This window comes from Pezoporus occidentalis, unplaced genomic scaffold (assembly GCF_034315485.1).
Source record: "Pezoporus occidentalis ecotype Australia unplaced genomic scaffold, CSIRO_AGI_Poc_V1 ctg33, whole genome shotgun sequence".
In the NCBI taxonomy this organism is placed as follows: Eukaryota; Metazoa; Chordata; class Aves; order Psittaciformes; family Psittacidae; genus Pezoporus; species Pezoporus occidentalis.
Window position 1 is genome coordinate 4448397 of NW_026915268.1, and position 19978 is coordinate 4468374.

General features: G+C 38.9%; 1 protein-coding gene and 2 long non-coding RNA genes across 3 annotated transcripts in view; 1 reads left to right on the plus strand and 2 right to left on the minus strand.

Annotated features, from left to right (window-relative positions):
* The window catches only part of LOC134169018 (uncharacterized), a 230071-nt gene that overhangs the window by 180889 nt on the left and 29204 nt on the right, over positions 1-19978 (minus strand). The window lies entirely within an intron of this gene.
* CUNH5orf58 (chromosome unknown C5orf58 homolog) overlaps positions 1-19978 on the plus strand; it is a 71290-nt gene that overhangs the window by 1394 nt on the left and 49918 nt on the right. The window lies entirely within an intron of this gene.
* On the minus strand, positions 551-2707 carry LOC134169074 (uncharacterized). Its single transcript, XR_009966750.1, has 2 exons — positions 2404-2707; positions 551-1233 (listed from the first exon to the last, which is right to left on the minus strand). It is a non-coding gene; the product is annotated as an uncharacterized LOC134169074 (long non-coding RNA).

Consider the following 19978-nt stretch of genomic DNA (forward strand, 5'->3'; position numbering starts at 1 on the left):
TACCTAACATGAATGAAGTATTTCAGCCTTATTTGTAGCCAGGGTGAGTTTCTGAGACTCTGGAAGGATGATTTCATTTAAAAAAATCCTTAAATGACATTAAGCTTTTTTTAAGCCTTTGCATTTCAGATTAGGACAAGATGTTGCAGGCCTGGAAGTCCACTATATCTTGTTTCAGAAACTGTTAAATGAAACATTTCAAACATTTTTTGCATTAAGATGCAGTTTCTGAGCTCCAGGCTTACTTATTTCACAAACTATTTTCCTTCTCTAAAGTCTAAAAGCTAAAAAAGCTTGGAGAAGCCTTGAGAAGTGGAACTTCTGTGGCAATCCACAGAACTGAAAAATTCAAATATTCACTTTTATTTTTCTTTATAAGCCATCATATATATTCAGATAGGCATAAAATTTGTGTATTGTGCCAAAATTCAGTGAGACATGCATCAAAACAATTCTGTAGTCTACATTTGTTTCATGTAAATAGAGATCAACAACTGCAATACTGCAATGGTGATTTAATCTCGTTTGTGTGGGGTGTGAAGGAAGTGACATGAAAATGTTTTATATATGTCAAGTCATACCTACCTCTTCCACTAACCTCCTTGCTTTCAGAGACTGGGATTTAACTCAGCTTCAATAATGAATACAGGAAAGAGCAGGCTATGCATGTTCACAGCTGCTGTGAAGTAGGTTTTTTCAATTATAAACTGAGCTACAGCTGCTCAGGGTTGTGAGTTCCCTTCCTTTAGGTGTAATAGTAAAACTAATTAAATAATATTTTGAAGAACTGTTATGGAGCTAAGAAGACACTTGTTCAAAAGCACAGAGGTACATAGCAAAACTCAGTGCAAGACAGTCACTTTAATTTTATTGCTTACAGCTGTATCTGTCTGTAGACAGTAGACTGTGAGAAAAGCAGCTGCTTCTGAGCAGGTTGTGTTAAACTTCTCAGCTGTTTGACTCTCCTACATGCAAGGTAATGTGGTTTTGTGACATGTAAGCTTTTCTTTCTAATGTTAATGAAGCATGGCTTAGATGTTTGAAGGAAGGTGACAGGATTCCTGAAATCTTTACATGTAGGTGTTTCTTTCTCAGGGTGAATGTAACAGCATTTTTACTGTAGCCACCGGACTTAGACTTCCTTCCAGTCCTGGGGTGCTAAGCAGACTTCCAGTTCAGTCTTTACATATAACAACTCACAGTAAACAAATACAGGCTTCAGTTTTCATCTGTCTGTTCAGAAAAACAAAATTACAGAAAATACATAAATTTGAAGAAGGTGAGTGTTAATGGGCTACCCTTGATGGCTTTTCTTCATTTTTCAGCCACTAACACATCTTTTCTTGCCCCAAGTGAATATAAGTTCCAGAAATCTATTTCATCCCCTGCAATGTTAATCCTTTTTTCCTGTCTCCTTTTCGCTCCACTGGGATAAAGACAAGTATAGCTACACTCTAAAAGCAACCCAGCAAGCAGAGAAAAAACTCTTGAGACCACAACTTGAAAACTGGGACTTATAAGTTCCAAAATAATAATAATAATACAGAAGCCCTCCAGTCTCATGACTATGATGAAGTAATTATTGAACGAAGAATACAATGGTAAAAGAAAGGCCGAGGCATACCTTGAAAAACAGAAAGCTTTAGTATTACGGCTTTGAAAAGGAGTTCCTGTGTGTAAGACATGATATTTGCAATGGAATTCTTTCAGAACAAGTATTTAGTTTTAATTAGGAGGGTGGTATTTTGGTTAATGGCATTCTTTGAATTCTTCAGTGGCTGTGAAACATTGAGCCCTTATTAAAGAAGAGCATAGAGAAAAAGAAGCCATGGGAGATGAACAGGCTTTCCCAATTTCCCAAATTGAATGTTCCAGGCATACATGTTCATGGTTTCAAATTTAAAATATATTGTTAATTGAAAGAACACAATGAATGTTTATGGAAATGCAGTGGCGCATTCAGGGGTGTAGCCCATCTTTCCAGGCTGTGTATATGCTGCAACCAGAGTTGCTCTGAGCTTCATTCTAGTTGTGCAGCTCCTTATACACACTCCTCTGCTGGTCTGAGAGTACTTTTTATGTGATTATCTTGGCTAGAACTACTTCCTGCTTCTGTGAGTTTATCAAACAAATAAGTAGAAGATACTTCTAAGCCAGCATAAAAGCGCTGTGTTTGGAGAGGCAACAGTGATTCACCTCTAGTGAAATAGTTTTGACTAACTAAGTTAGTTTCAACTGTAAATAGTTTCAACTAACTTAGCAACTTGACAATACCTGTGTGACTCCAGTCTTTTTGAGAACAGATGATATTTGTTGTGAAGCAGAGACCTGCCACCACAGAGCGTAAATACCTGATGTGGTCTTTATACATGAAATACATGTATAGTGTATAATAAATGGCACTCAGACTAGTGATCCAGCTAGCTCAGTATCCTGTTTCTAACAGTGTGAAGATTTGGAAGACAGCGGTCTCCTTAGAGATCCTAAAGGAGTCTATATCCAATATGCAAAATACTAAAATCACTCCAATAGCTCTCCATAAAGGTGAACCAGCAACATGCTTAGCTGACTTCCAGTTACTGGTAATGCAAACATAGATATAATTCAAAGCTACAGTCTTCTGGAATTAACAGATTAATCTGATTAAATGAATAAATCATCTCATGTTACCCGTAACAGTAACACATTTAGTATTTGCATATAGTTTGAATAGAGGTTGTCAAAGACATGCAAACTAGAGGTTGAGAAATAAAATTTCTAAATAGATAGAGATCTTGAAGTATAGACTTGGTCTCTGCTGACACCCAAACTGCATTTACAGATGTCTCTGTTTAGCTTTGTCCCCCAGGCTTTCGTAATCCCTCAGAAAACCTTTTCAGACAGTTCATAGAGAACTTCCAGTATTGCATTCTCTTAGTCCTCAGAAACAAACTTGTATCACTCATGAGATCTACTTCTTATGCTATGTATACACACAAAATACACACTGTAAACTGAATAAAGAGCTCTATAACAAACTGTAAGTGGTCACAGACGGCACTATGGTCTTAAAAGGGGTCATGTCTAGTCTTTATTTTAATAGATAAATACTATATTCTATGGTTTATAATTTCAAAACAGTTCTAAAGGATTAAGTCACAGTGAATTCCAGTAAGAGATAACAGCCTGTATGTTAAACATGCCCAATTCTATACAGTTTCCCTCCGGGGCTATTTGTAACAATTTGTAAAAAACACCCTGTAATGTGTTCATGTTGGAAACCAGTCCTAGAAACAGAATTTTAAAACTGAATTTGATACTTGAAAAATGCTGTGACTTTCTACTAGGGAAAGTACCATAACCAGAAGGTTGAAAAAGCGAAAATACATCAACAAATTGAACTTATGTATCGAAAGCCCTTTTTTGGCTTGTTTATGTCTTCCCACCTACACATTTAAATCCAATAAGCAATCTGCCCTACTGCAAACCTCATCTCCCCAGTTTCCTTAAATATTTGCAGTTACAAAAGCACTGAAATTACAAAATTATTAAAACTCAACAATGGGTTAAATAGCATCCATATAGGAACACTAACTACATGTACAAACCTGATTATTTTAATATAAAGACTATTATTTTATCCTTATAGCCAAATGAATCCTGCAGTTTTATATGTCTAAATCAAGCCAGCCCTGTGCTGTAGCTGCATTCTTCATTTGCTGAACTAAAGCTGTAACTAATTTGCCAAATTAGGAGTTTAGATTAAGCATTTTAAACCCGTAGCATCTGGTGAAAACAGAATACCTTTAAAATTGTTTTTTGTTTTTTGGACTTCACCTGAAAAACCTAACAGTACATAACCTATTGAGAGAGTCTAAATTTTTGTGGACAAAATTTGAAATATGCTTTTATAACCTGTTTTGAACAGAACGAATTAATCCATTTGCTGCTAGTTAAAAAAACATGCCAATTGAAAGATTATTTTTTCTTTGATATCCGGCTCCATTCTCATGAGAGGTATCCTAGCTTACTCCTCAAGAGAAGGAGAACTGTACTTACTACACCTTGATAGAGACACTACATAGAAAAAAAAACAAACAATAAACCTCACTGAAGCAAAACCTAAATGCTCTCTTATTCTTGTTAACTGTTAGAATAGACTTAAAAGTGTTGGAGAGTGACTGTAAAGCATTATCTCAGCAAAACAAAGGAGCAGTTATTTGATTTGCGTAGCCCTTTCAACACAGTATAAAATACTATTACATGAATATCCCACTTTTCAGAACACAAACCAAACTGAATACATTCAGGCTTTCAGTAAGTTATTCCCACAAACCTGTTTGGGAAAGCTTCCCTTTGCTGACACACTGACTTTTCACTAATATTTTCATGACCCCTGTTTCTCTGAGGGGTTTTGTTTTGTTCTTGACAGAGCTCCTATTTTAGCATATCTGCTTCTTGAAATACTCCTAATTAATGCACTGCTTCTAATTCTTTGTATCCATGTCTCATGGAATGAGTGTATTTCAACCCCCTGTTGGCAGTGCCATATCTGATTTCTGCATTTGTGGACAGTAGTTCTGCTATTTACGGTATCTTGTGCTTTGGGAACACTGTGCTTTGATCAGAAAGCTTCTGCAAGAGCTCAGTAACTTTTTGTACAAGCTGAGACAATAATGATTTTATCCAGGGAGTGCTGAACTATGTAATGAATTCTTCAGCTCAGATATAGAACATTACGATGGGAAAAGCCAGCACAGGTATATCTAATTAGATTATGTAAAAAAATGAAAGGAACTGCTGTGGCACTTGGCTCACTAAATATGGTTGTAGGATGCAGAATGGGTACAACTGCTTTTCTCCTGAAAGTGCCAGCAATCTTTGCTAAGAATTTTCCAATATTATGTCTGTAATCACAGTACAGATATCTGTGATAATAACACTGGCTTAGTGGGGTTGATGCTTTCCTTTATACTTTCATAGTTTATCTTTAGACATGATTCAACCTCAGGGATTTTACAGAAGTTATTGTGAGAAAGGTGTAAAATAATCTCTGAGGTTCCATGACATCAGCACTTTGACAGTCTAGGTGAGTGTGGTGGAGCAACCAGAGACCCAGATTACGATAAGTAAATTCTGATATAGAACATGTAGTCCTGAGCTCCTTTTGATTTTAGGGTTGTCCTGGGTTCAGCAGTAGCAGTCAATTTTTCTCCTTCTTAGTAGCTGATGCAGTGCTGTGTTTTTGACTTTCAGCCTGGGAACAGCACTGATAACACCGATGTTTTTAGTTGTTGCTAAGTAATGTTTAGTCTGACCAAGGACTCGTGAGTCTCATGCTCTGCCAGGGAGGAGGGGAAGCTGGGAGGAAGCAGAGACAGGACACCTGACCCAAACTAGTCAAATAGGTATTCCATACCACAGCACTTCATGCCCAGGAGATAGAACTGGGGGCAGTTACCCAGAAGGGCTAGATCACTGCTCGGTTAGGCTGGGTATTGTTTGGCGGGTGGTGAGCATTTGTATTCTCTCCCCTTGTTATTTCCCTTATCATTATTATTTTGGTGGTAGCAGCAGTGGTTTGTGTTATACCTTAGTTACTGGACTGTTCTTATCTCAACCCGTGGGAGTTACATTCTTTCAATTCTCCTCCCCATCCCTCCAGGAGTGGGGTGGGGGAAGTGGGGGAGTGAGACAGAGACTGTGTGGTTCTGATTTACGACTAGGCTTAAACCACGACAAAGGGTTTTGTTAAACCTAAATTCATTTTTTTTTATTTTGTTAAACCTAAAAATCTGTCTAAAGCTGCAGAAGCAAAATTGGAACCAAGTTAGCAGCTAGGCTGGGTTCTTGGGCTTCCTTATCTTCCCTGAGTCAAGTCTGTTCTGGATGCTTTTCTTGTCATCTACTTTTCCTGTTGATTTTGAGAGCAAGAGGTACCGATCAGCAAGGTTAAGGAGCTATTTAATGTTGAGAAAGTAACTTTCAGACTAGTGTGGCTTGCTATTGTCCATTTGTGCAGTAGCACTTAAACTACTTTTTCCTTCACTGGAATTCGAAATCCTGATAAAGCTGCTGAAAACTCTCCTCTCCAATGTAATCTTTAGGTTTTGGACTGCTGTATTAATAGTGTGTTAGAATTCAACACAATCTGTTAGTTGAACTTCTGCAATTTTTTTTTCCCCTAGACTGATAATGTTAATATCTGAATTTAGCACTGAAATACAGAGCTTGATGGCTGCATCCTAAACCCACTGGAATCAGCAACGTTTTTCATTGAGCCTTGCTAGCTGTAGGACTGGTCGTTATACATCATTTAGCATTTCCCTGAAATTGAGCAGCATAGGTCAAAACTTAGTTCTAAATCTTCATTCTGACCCAAGGGAATATTCCTTCAGTCACTTTATTGAGTTTGCTGGTGCCTAACTAGCATAAGGCAAGTTCATAACAGAGCTTTTTCTTCAAGCCGCTTGGAGTGGGTTTCAGCCTTTTAGACTGAAGTTAGCACTCTATATTTTTGCAAGCAACTCCTGGGTAATCTTGCAGTCCAGTGATGCCTAGTGTTCCAGCTGTATGTTCTGTGTGGGTTCTTGGAGGGACCACAAGCCGTAGAAGCTCTTTTATTATAGTGGTCTGATCTTGTAAAAGAGCAACCTTTATTAATAAATGTGTGATATTTGTATTGTCCAAGTCTGTGTTTAAAAAAACTTAAGATACTGCTTTTTAGATTTGCTATGTATTAATTTTCATACATTTTTATGATGCCTCAGTGGGCTTGTTCCTCCAGCCCTTGATCTATGAAACCTTAATAGTGAGATGTCCAGAAAAAGTAAGATGGGTCCTATGAATTGGAACACAATAATGGAAAAAAATTTGTCTACAAAAATATATGTTTTTGCAAATGCTTAGAGCCCAAAGCACATATTATCATGTCTGCAGCAGTACTAACATGAGATGTTTTATGTCACTGTGCATCATACTAAAAGAAAACAACTGCCTGCTGATTCTGTGCTAATGACAGGGTTTTTTGAGAGGAGGGGGCTTAGGTGAATTGTAGGAATTTCATTTCTTGGTTTACAGGGGGTGCTTTTTATTTTTTTACTGCCTACCTGACAGTGCTGTTTCATGGTTGTAAGCCAGAATAGTTGAAGGAGTGCCACTGATGAAAACAAATACATTTGATGTAAGTAGTAAATGAAGCCTTTTATAGGGTATTAATTGCGATGTTAAAATTTATGAATACAGTGCATTGTGCTTTTCTCAGAGAGAAGAACAAATAGGTGGAAAGCTTTGGAAATCTCTTTCATTTGATAGTAAGGGTATAAGGAGAAGACAGAATTTTCCAAAGGGGGGAAACAAGTAGGGATAGACTCTCCAAAGGTGCCAAGTGGGTACTTAGAGCAGTCCCAAGAAAGGTCCTACAGCTCCCATGCAGCAGCTGGGATGATGGGTGAAGGCATCCATACTTTTTCCTTATATCAGTAGCAGGCTGTACTAGAGCTTTATCAATGAGGCTGAACACAGCTTTGCAAGAAAATGTGCTTTGTGGATTTTTCACCTTTCACCTCTGTGTAAAATTATAACATGGTTCTTGACATTATGCCAGGCAGGAGCCTATCTAAAAACTGTGTCTAGAAGGAACAATGTGTTTTTGCAGTCTCAGCTTTGATTGGGGTTGGCTGCTGATTACATCACTCTTGGCAAATTCCAGGAGGTATAACAGGGCTCTGGAGTCCTGAAGAAGGAACAGAGGAAGAGCCATCAGCAAGTTAACATGATGATCTCTTTTCTTGTTTAATTAATAAAGTTCTTGCTAAGCTCCCTGTAGAAAATTCAGAGGTGCAGGAAAAGAAAGATTTTCTTACTCAGGGCTCAGTAATTAAGACACTATTTTCAGATTTGCTTGTCTAAGCCTCAAGGATGCAGTACTAAGAGGTTCTGTGAGATCAGGACTCATTTGGGAAGCCAGAGAGGTCCAGGGGCTTGGGCATTAACAGAAAAGTCAGAAAATTTGAATTTTGCTCCCTGACTTCATAGATGATTTTCCTTCAGCAAGTCACTTCATATCTCTGTTTTCTCACATTAATGTGTTAGAGGTGGGCATTCCTCTCACTGTTTGCTGAGTGTCTATAACATGATCCTGGTATTTTTAATGGACAGTGAGTTCTGCTACAATACATACAAAATAAATGAACAAATACAGAATCAGGCCCAGCTTTTGGATTCCAAAGTGTAAAGTCAGATTTTTTGGGCTCTTGTGTGCACATTCTTAGGAATTAGGTTTCAGGCTGAACGAATCTATTAATCTGTCATAGCCCTTTAGACGCTACTTACCTATGGAACTTTCTAGTATCCTCTGAGACTTGCAGGATCTTGTTGATTAAGATGAAATACTTCTTTTGTGAATACTTTTACATGCAGCATATGTTTTTCAGTGCATGTTAAATATTGCTATGGTTAACTTGATATGAGGAACAGGCATGCTGCACCATGTTCTTATTTGCTGTGAAGGGATTTAACAAATGTTTGAACAGCTGTTGCTTAGTAAATCCTGTTAATGTGAGTGGTGGAATCATGAGAGCTGGTGTTTTGTTTGTTTACAGTGGAAAAGGATCAATCAAATAATTTTTGGCTTGCGTAAAGGACTGTATATAAAGGTAACAGAGTTAATGTAATTTATGATAAAATCTGTGAAATCTAACTTTGCATGTGTAAGTGGGTTTATCAGACATGCACATTTCTGGCCTTTGACAAAAGGTTTTGGCTACTCCAGCAGTCAAGACAGGAGAATTGGCTTGGAGAACAGTCAGGAGAGCTGCTGATCTTGACAGTACTTAACAAAATTCTTTCAGTTCCAGAAATGAACAGCCTTTGCACCATAATTCTAGCTGGACCAACAAAGTTACTGCCACACAGATTGATCGTTTGTAGCAGAAAACCACCACATTTGACAAGGAAAGATTCTACTTTGCACTAATGTTAGCTTGCCAATATGTTTTAGTATCAATGTGGTAGGGGGAAAGAATATAGTCTATGTACAGAAATGAGTGCTATTAAACAAACAGAAAGTATTCCTAGAATACCACAAACTTACCAAACAGGAGAAGAAAGTTAGGATAGAATATTTTAATGGGTTTTGCTCCTAAAAATGGAAACCAGATGCCCAGATCCCAAAGACCCTACTTGAACTTTCTGCTTGTGTTTTGACTTCTGGTAAGAACTAGTTTGTAAGGACAGATTTGACAATGGGCAGCCAAATAAAGGCCCTACATGTAAGCACAGTGATTAATTTTTTTGAAAGTCTGAATGCTGATGTTGGTGCCTGAGTTGATCCTGTCTGAACATCTGATTGCCAGGATTCAGGATTGAAAGAGAAGACTCAAAAGGTTTAGTGGTGGGAAGCATGGTGAGCTGTTTGCAAAAACTGCATGCTTGTGGTCAACAAACCAGGAAGTCCTGGAGTTGCATAGGGACAGTGGAAATGAAGTGAATCAATCCTCATCCCTTCAGTATGTTACTTCGTACTGCTTTCAGCAGGAAATACAAGTGTAGAAGAGTCTTAGGGAATGAATTGCTTTCTGATGGGCTTCATGGAAAGGAGAGCTGAGGTGTGATGACAGGGAGCTGCTAGTGTTTATGCTGTACTTCTTTGGATGATAAAAGAATTTAATGTCTGTAATGAAACAGGTTTAATTTTTTTTTCTTTGTTTTTATCCCTTCTCCTGTTCCTTCTTGCACTACAGTGTATTGCATTGCCCTGGCCTCTGAGTGGTTCCTCCCATGTTTTATAAAGAAGAAAACATGTAGTGGGACGTAGAAAGGACTTTCTTACATTAAGAAAAATGGCATACTGAGCTATACTTATTGCCAGACTGATATTACAAGGAAGTAATCCTTTCCAGGAGAGTAAAGAGTAACTGAGATGCCTTTATTGCAGGGAATGCTATGTAACAATAAAACATTCAGTAAGTTTATATTGCTGCTACCATAATCGAGACACGATATTTAAATAAAATAGCACTGCTTTTATGAGTGCACTCTGTGATACGAGTTATCAACCAAAAATAGGAGTTTAACTAGATTTTATTTCTTCTGAAGGATAAAAGCTGCCAGACTGCGTATTGATATCTGCAAGGGTATTCCAGGTAGATTACTTGAGATTAAAATGAAGCAGTGGCTGTGGGTGTGGAGGCATTGTGATGCCCTCCACTAGTGATATGAAATGTCTCTATATAGTTACTGTGCTTTGGAGGACAAGTCCTAAAATCTTCATGCTTTGAATTGTGTTTATCTTGGAAGCCTAGAAAGAGACACAGCCAAGGTATTCCATGCCTATTGCCATGAAGGCAAGGCCATGATGGATGTCAAGGTGGACTTGAATACAGTCAATGAGAAAACTTGTGCTGTAAATCCCTTATTGGTGTCCCACTTGGCTGGCTTAAAAATGTCTGTGTGTGCTCTTTTGTTCTTATTTTTTGTACTATAAGTAAATTGCAATCTTTTTTTATGGCTGTATTTAAGTTGTTTTAATTAAGACCTGGTCTTTCTAATGAGCCACAAAACTGGTCACCTAGACAATCAGTGGAGAAATCAGTAATATTAAGGTAAGTGTTGAGGCGCATGTCTTGATGAGCTTTAATGGTAGCAATTTCAGTAATCCTTTCCCTGACAGATAAAAGCTGAGCTGCAGATAATGAACCTGCCTTCAGGAAAAGCTGAGCTGTAACGAGCTGGAAAAAGCAGTTGTGTTAATTATGGTAGTTTGGGCAGCAAATAATATGATACTTGCACTTTATATATTTAATATTTTGGTTAACTATGGGCATTAAGGAAGATGAGACATCTCAGAGATACAGATTCAATCCAGCATTTCACATAAGAAATGATAAAAATCTGTCTGAGAAAAACAGCAGTATGAAGGAATGAAATGTTGAAGGAAATGAGCTCTTAGACCTGCTTCCCTGGCAAACATATAGTGTCTTAACCAGGGCAAGAAGGACTGTATTTGAGCACTGAAGCTCATCTATTTAAAGTAGCTGAGGACCTGACCCATAAGCCCACTAAAGACCATATCTTCCAGCGATTCCACCTTCTGAACCAGGTGTCTAAGCTGCTATCCTATGAAGTGGTGCGAAACAGAGACTTACTCCCTGGTAAGATTAGGGCAACCTCAAGGCTATTTCCTTTAAAATCAATTTATGAACAGACCTTTCTTTGCAGTGAAATGTCAAGTCTTTATGAATTCAGAAAGAAAAAAGTCATAGTTCTGTGTGACACTGTATACCCAGATAATGCCTAAGTATCCTGGAAATTACTGGGTTTTCTTACTCCATAGATAGTATTGATATTTTTTCAGCTTTTTTTTCCCAAAACTTCATTCTCAAAACAAGCAAAATAATCTTCACATTCACATTGCTTTCTTGCATAATAAATGTTCAACTGTAATGTATAAACTGATTGGATACTTGACTGATTAAACATAGCCAATTCCATCCAGAAATCTTTATTTCCTCAGTGAAAATACAGCCTTATTCTGTAGTTATAAAATAGACTTAAAAGATATGTAGATGTGGTGTTTAAGGATGTGGTATACTGGTGGACTTGGTAGTGTTAGGTTAGCAGCTGGACTTGATGATCTTAAGTCTTTCCCAATCTAAATGCTTCTATGATTCTGTGATATGTAATAATGCCTTAGAGAAGCGTATTCATAATCTCCTCCAAAACAAAAGCAGTTATCTGTGCACACAGTCTCTAGTTCCACAGAGTGAGAACTGCACTGTGGTTGCATTTCTGCTGCTCACTGAAACCTCAATCACTACTCACAGGCTTTTCTTAAAAGTTGTTTTGGGGTTGTTGTTTTGTTGGGTTTTGTTTGTTTGTTTGTTTAAACTTTATTTCCTTTTTTTACCTGAGCAAACCTCTTCCAAGCATCAACGTCAAATAAGTTACTTTCTGCATATGACGTTAAAAGATGGTACTTGTTAGTTTATTGCAGTAGGTAGGTAGTGCTTTAGTCCTAGGAGCACAAGAGTTGGGGCCTATGAAGAAATGATGTGGCTATTGAAGGGTGAAACCCAATTACCACTGTACCAGCTAAGACATTCCTGACCTAAGTTTCATTTTGGATGCCTTGACTGTGAGTTTCTTGTTAGACACCAAAGACAAGCAAAAGACAAGTTGAATTGTTTAAGTAAGGGTGCAGTATGTTCTGACCCTTGGGAAAAGAGTGCATTGTGTCTGCAATGTAATATGCATAAAAAGAAAATAAGTTTAAAAACACTTTGCTTTTCCAGCCTTGTCAGGTGCACCAAGGAATTCACTCAGACTTTTTAAAATGCAGGGGAAATGTGAGTGCTGGTCTATTTTAACAACAATGGTCCAGAAAGGAGAGAAAAAAAAAAAAAAGAAAAAAGTGCCAGTATTATCTGAGATGCTTTCAATAGCTGTCTCAATAAGGACAATGAGAACATTGAATCTGTGGCTGAATTGAGCAGGTACTTCATTCTAGATATTTTGGTATTTGATGGTGCGTTAGTCAGAAACATCAGGTAAGGAAAGAAAAGATGAAATGTGTAGCAGCATTTGTTACTTAAAGGCTGTAGTCTGAAACTGTAGCTCTTATAAGGTCATTGACTGTAGCTTTTGTAAAGTTTAAAGTAAGTAAAGTAAGCAAAAAGTATGAATTGGAAATTGCTGGAAAAGACCCTGCTTCATCTGTCTTTTAATTGCTAACTAGATGGCCACTGCACCAGCAATCCAGTTGAGTATCTCAGAATCATTAATTGGTTTTATCCTCTCAGCATTCCTGTACAATACAATCTAAGTTTGCAAATGATGAACTAAGTATGTGACTTAAATGACCAAAGCCACAAAATAAATCTATGTTTAAGCCAGTGATTTATCAGGTACTGTGAGATCATGCCCTACCAGCATGAGTTGGTGGTACAGCACATGTCCTGTACTTGCGGTGTCATTGGCTCCCACACTTCCAGTTAGGCTGGGTCATCTTTTCAGTGAAAAGGCAGTTTGAGACCTCTGCTGCCTTTCCAGTGTCTTGCCTGGAAATGTATTTCATATTGCTCTTTTTTGGAGACAATTGGTTTGGATCAAGCTGTTTCTGTAGGGCAGACAAGAGGTATTGCTGCAGTTTGTGTGGTCTTTTCTAACTATCTCTGAAGTACCTAGTTCTAACACTATGGGCAATGTGGATTGACAAACATCTGGGGAGTGCTTTCAAATACACCACTAGTAGTGCCTGTGTTAATTTCGACTCACATAAGACAAGCTGCAGTTACTATAGTATGTATGCCCTCACAAATAATTTTTAGGGAGGAAACTGAAACTGCAACAAATGAAGCACAGATGCATGATCAGTTGTGCTAGAAAGCAGTAAGGAAGGTTTGTGCAGTGACTGAGCAGCTGCACAGCTGTAATAGTAGCAGAGGATGTCATTAATTTTAATTTTCTACCCAAACGACAACCTTCAGCTACCACACCAAGACCAGTGCTGCTTTACATCTCACTGCACCACCTGCTGCCTGATTCTTTGGCACATTCTTCCTGGAGTGAAAGCCCTGCAGTTCCCCTCTGAGGGCTTCTCCATCACAGCTGGCTGCTATCTATCTTAGTCTCTAATCTGTGCTATAAAGCAGGCCCATTTTCCAGGCAGTGTTTACTGAAAACACAGGAGCGTGCCTGGCTCCCTTAGCCATGCCACCTCCTTCCCTCCCACTCCCTGGCAGCAGCATGGCTGTGGAGGTCAGGCTGCAGGACACCTTTGAGCAAGTGTGGACTGAAATCACCAGCCTGTAAGACCATTAACCCTGACAGGTTTACAGTTGCTCCCTCTGAGATTCAGAAAGCTCATTCTGCTTTCAGCTAGTCAAAGTGGCTGACCATAAAGCAAACAGTAACATGATTGAAATCTTCATTAAAGAGAAAATTGGGGCACTAAAGCAAAGATTTGGGACAAGAGAACATAGTGCAAGATCAAGGCTTTCAGTGACATCCGTCACTTAAAAATGAAATAATCATTATTCATTATCTTTTCTCTAAAAAGAAACCCACAAAAAAAAACAACAGACAAAACAGAGAAAAGCTAATGACAGTGGTCAAAACCAAATAATAAGGGATAATTATGAGGTTGATGTCACTGTCATGTGTCACTGGAGAGCTGAGCAGAAGAAACTGTATCTTGCTATAGTACCTAGTACTAGGAGGTTTATCTGCCAGCGCCTAGCTAGCTTGAATGATGGTCCTCATCACGCTTATAGTAAGCATGGGTAGGCCCTTCCCAAATCTTCGTTCAGGAAGCCAAGCCATCCATCAAGTACTAGGAAATGTTTAAAAAATGGAAAATCATAGAATCATAGAATCATTAGGGTTGGAAAGGACCTTAAGATCATCTAGTTCCAACCCCCTGCCATGGGCAGGGACACCTTCCACTAAATCATATCACCCAAGGCCTCATCCAACCTGGCCTTGAACACTGCCAGGGATGGAGCATTCACAACCTCCCTGGGCAGCCTATTCCAGTGCCTCACCACCCTAACAGGAAAGAATTTCCTTCTTATAGGAATGTATGGAATGTATGGAATGTTTGGAATTGTAACTTCCTTGTATTTGCTGCTGTAGATTAACTATGCTAAATCCCATATATTCCGTCATTGCACTTCTGTTTCTGTAAGGATTCACTACAGACGTTTTGGGAAGTAGAAACTGTCTGGAGCTGCCTTCAGCAGCATTTTTGTCCCTATTTTCTGACAGCTGGAATTATGGAAAGCTAATTAGGTACTTTGCTTGAATAAAATATTTCTCGATGCCTTTGCAGCTTGTTCTGAACTAAACTACCTATTCCTACCCATCTTGACAGGTGACCTGTCTTATTCTAAGGGCGAGAAGAGCTATAACCTTTCTTTTCCTTATTGCTTGATCAGACCATATCAAATGGTCTGACATGTCCCAAATGGCAGCCAGCATCAGCATGTCATACTGACTGCACTTGGAAATGTTTAGGGTTTTTTTTACCTGGGACTTAAAGGGAGTAGAAAGGAAGTGGGCTATATGATTTTTGTCCTGATAGCAGCTCTTTTTGTTGCCTGGTGTCACTAAAGCTCCACAGGCTGTTGAAACAGTGTTGTAATGGGGCTCTGTACAGCCTGTGAAATGTTTTAAAAGAGAGACTTTAAGGAGCCTACAAACTCTTGTTAAAGCCAGTGAGCATCCCTGCTTGCCAAGTGGAAGTGAGATAAGATTTCAAGTCACATCTTGTATTTCTGTATGTTTTCCTGTGTGTCTGGAAATTTCAGTTATCTGCACTCATGGCTAGAGATTATGACGACTGAATTTTTAGTCAAATAAGACAAATAGACCTCAATTCTCTCTAGGTATGTATTTATTCAGTAATCAACACAACTTGTTCTTTGTTTCTTTAAATCTTTGATGTAGAGGTTAGGACAGTGATCTCCAATTAAGAGCCACAAGAGAGGTCAGTCTGACAGCCAGAATGGGCAGGAGCCACTCCACATTCCACAGGAATGCCAAGGCTGTTTTATTCTACAGCCCTGTCTGCTGTTTTAATGTCCGTGGGCACTAGCAGGATATTTTGCATGTGGTAGTGGGTTTTTTCTAGCCAGTGTTTCTGGTAACAATTGAGGACACAACATATTTTCTGCTTAGAATTTTTTTTTCTTGTCAGCAGTTTAGCTCAAGGGAGAGTACTTATTCCACAAAAAAAAAAAAAAAAAACAAAAAACCACAAAACACCCTAAAATGTGTTCAAATGTGGCCTGTCACAACTTTATTTCTCTGTGTTGTGCTTCTTAGGCTGCAGTGTCAATAAAGATTAGTGTTATGTCTGGGTTTCAGCTCTAGGTTGCCCTAGTTAGGGAGCATCACAGCATTTAGGTATGTCTCCAGCAATGAGGGAAAGAAACCCCACTGCCCTTCTGCATGACTAAAGGAAAAATCTGATGATCTGTTTTGATTTTCTGTAGATGTTAACAGAAGGCTCAGAGGAATCTGAATGAAACCCACAGTGAAAGCTGGCATGAAACACCAGAGTAGGCACTTTTAGTTAAGAGTAGCTAAAATAATTAAATATTGATTAAAATTCGTAGCAGAAGAACTATGAAGCCTGGTTTTATTACAGATCTATTTTAAAAGAGACCTTTAGAAGCAATATTGAGGAAAAAGTATCATTTTAAAATGTAATTACCTACAAAACAAGATCACCCATCTGGAAACAAACTAGTTGTACTTGGCTAGAAAGCAGTTGCCAAGAGTTTTATTCCATGAATTATTTTTCTGCATTCTGTATTGGAACCTTATGCAATATAGCTGAACAGTTTGTTCTTTTCTTGACAGGAGTTATGATAATGAGTGCCAAGGGTTGGATGTGTAGGGGTTTTATCCTCCCTAGGGGGCCTTTCAGAATTAAGAACTGTTGGCAATTATTCTTTCCTTTCTGTTTGAAGAATCTTTAGAAAAATGAAATGGTAACATTCCACTTAAAGAACAAAATGTCTAGAATTTATTTCACTCCTGTTACTGAAATGATTGAATCTTGAACAGATTGTTAGGGGGAAAACTCATTTAACATTCCTGTTAACCTTGATAATGTTTGCTTCTTCTGCTGGTCTCAGAATTCTGTTTCTTCTTTCTTTGCTTTATAGTGTAATGAACTGATAGAGTCAGAACTACACCTTACTTCAGACAGAAAAAACTTCCAGTTGGGCAAGGCAAGTTATGAACTGCCCCACAGCTCTGAAAATTGATTAAACAGTCCGGTATTTGGTATTTTGATTTGATACAGTTGAGCATTTGCCTGTAATATCTGTGAAAGTCTTGGAGGGGAAAAAGCACACATTAAAATTATATTGTTTCTATCCAATTTCCTATTTCTGAAATATGAAAAAAAGCCATTTTGTGGTTTGGCTTTCTGATCCATTCAACTTCAGGAGTAGGTATGGACTCACTGTGCTTTTTTCAGAAATTTAATCATCAAAATACTCTTTATTCAAAATGAAATCACAGGAACTGTGCCAAGAAAGGATATTATCTTCCACTTAGTACTCAGTGTTTTTCATTCAAACGGAGCATGAATCATAGGGTTTACCCCTGCTGTAGGTTGCTGAAAATACAGCAAACTGCTGACAGAAATTGAAAGCAGTTTGTGAAATGGTTCAAATTTTTATGTGGCAGTGGAAACGTGTTTTATTTTTAGAGATCACTATATGTTCTAAAACTTTTCTGACACACTAGGGTCTGTGGACCACTGTGAAGTCCATCAAGACTAAGCTAATGCTCTGACCACACCACCCAAGTCTTGGAAGGCAGATGTAGGGACTGTGAGAATGAAGACACTAGGCCCACTGTAGGAGAGGATCTGATTCGAGACCATCTTTGTTGGGCAGAGAAGAGATCCAGACCAGCCCTGTGGAGAAGGACTTGGGGGTGTTGGTCGATGACAAACTGAACATGAGCTGGCTTCAGTGTGCGCTTGCAGCCCAGAAAGCCAATCATATCCTGGGCTGCATCAGAAGGAACGTGACCAGCAGGTCGAAGGAGGTGATCCTGCCCCTCTACTCTGCTCTCGTGAGACCTCACTTGGAGTATTGTGTGCAGTTCTGGTGTCCTCAACATAAAAAGGACATGGAACTGTTGGAACAAGTCCAGAGGAGGCCACGAGGATGATCAGGGGACTGGAGCACCTCCTGTATGAAGACAGGCTGAGAAAGTTGGGGCTGTTCAGCCTGGAGAAGAGAAGGCTGCATGGAGACCTCATAGCAGCCTTCCAGTATCTGAAGGGGGCCTATAGGGATGCTGGGGATGGACTCTTCATTAGGGACTGTAGTGACAGGACAAGGGGTGATGGGTTAAAACTGAAACAGGGGAAGTTTAGATTGGATATAAGGAAGAAGTTCTTTACGGTGAGGGTGGTGAGGCACTGGAGTGGGTTGCCCAGGGAAGCTGTGAATGCTCCATCCCTGGCGGTGTTCAAGGCCAGGTTGGACAGAGCCTTGGGTGAGATGGTTTAGTGTGAGGCGTCCCTGCCCATGGCAGGGGGTTGTAACTAGATGATCTTAAGGTCGTTTCAAACCCTAACTATTCTATGATTCTAAGACTGTGCTCACACACAGCCCTGGCTGCTTGTTCACTGCAGACCTGGTGCAATAGCAAGCTGTGTGTGGAGCCTTTTCTGAAATCACTTCTTATGTAGGAACAGAAGCATTTATGCATATGATGGGGCACCTGAAGCAAAGTTGCATGTTATGCTGATATTAATTCATTTATTAGTCCATGTAGGCAAGGAAGAGTTAGAAGTTTTTTCCTTTCAATTTGTTTGAACAATGCATTAGAGTGAGGATGCTTTTACATATGCATTTTATTGTATAGGTTATTTTCTCCTGACGTAGCATTATTTCAATTTCAAATGTTCTGATAAGCTCTAAGGAGAGAGTGTGATTATTTTAGAGGAATGAAAAAGACAGAAGAATTTGTTTTATTTTCTCTTTGCTGTCTAAAATGGTACTTAAAATAATCAAACTGTCAAAAATGCTGATAATAGTCTCTCTGCTACTTTACTCAGGGGTAAAAGGTAAAAGATAAGCCTGTTGTCAACTAGAAACCTATTTCAGCAGCTTCTGAAGTGTGCCACAGACAAGTCTGCAAAGACATTTCGTAATATCACTGATAAAGATCATGTAGTATTGAACTGATCTGCAAACATGCCAACGCAGACTAAACTTGTGAGTGGTATTGTGCATATGGGTTCACCTACATTTGTGAGCAAGTGGAAGGACAACTTTTCAGGAATTTTCTAGTAAAGTAGGAGTTTATTGCTCTGTTATCCAGTTGTTCTTTCTTTTTTATTCTGTTTATCATTTTTGGTGCATGAAAAGGAATGAGATACTCGCAAAAATATTTCTGACTCACTGATACAGCCATTACATGACAGAATAGTAGATAACTTTTTCAGCTTTAAGGGCTAAGGCTATATAAAAGGTAAGGGTACAAAAGATGGTACAATTATGCTTGGCTTTCTTTTGCACTGTCAATGCTGCCTTCTAGAATCCACACGTTATTCCTGGCTGCTAATTAACTCATTCAGTGGTTATCTGAAAGTCAGCAAGCAAGGATTTTCTCTGAATCTAAAAGCAGTTGTCAGTATCATAGGAGTGAATAGGATGGTAATGGGAGATGGTTTCTCCATTCAAACAGTAGCTCCAGTCTCCCAGAGCTCACATTTAACCCTCTAACGTTTTTAAGCTACCAGCGATTCTGCCTGCTAGGAAGCACTGTGGCTTTTCACATTTCTGTTAATAGCACCTTGAGTGTAAATCTACTTCCAACACTGTGTGAATTTAGATATTCTTGACAATGCTTCCTCTTTGACAGGACAGAATAGACTTTCACTGGAGAGAAAAGTAGGATAATAAGGAAACAGGATAAAGCAGAGCAATAAATGAATGGTTTGCTAAGAAAATCTACCTGAAGTTTTAAAGTCTGAAAATAGCATATTCTGCTTTTTCCCTTCCTAGCACCTTTGTGAGGGGTCACATCAACAGTGCTGTTCAGTCTGTGACTGGCACTAAAGCCTGTGCCATCATCACTAAGAATTTGGACTAGTTTCCATTGAATATTTGTGGCATGTAATAAAATACGGGATAGTTGGGATGGTGTTTGTTGGGCAGAATTGGGTAAATCTGACAACACCAAATTAAGCTTACAGGAGAGTAAGTGCTGTTGCATGCATGTGATGGTGTTGTGATTATGGAAAGAGGAACCCTGGTATGGGAGGAGCATCTTGAGTGCTGCCTCTTTGTGAGCTCAGAAGCAGGGATGGTTTATAGGGGCTTAAGGGAAGGAAATCTTTTCCAGCATCTTGCATATGTCCTGTATGTGTCTTCAGCCCTGGCTCCAAATTCAACTGCCTGGTCTTCTTTCACAAAAGATTAGTGGAACCAATAAGAGCGAAGTGTGCCTCTTGAAATCAGAT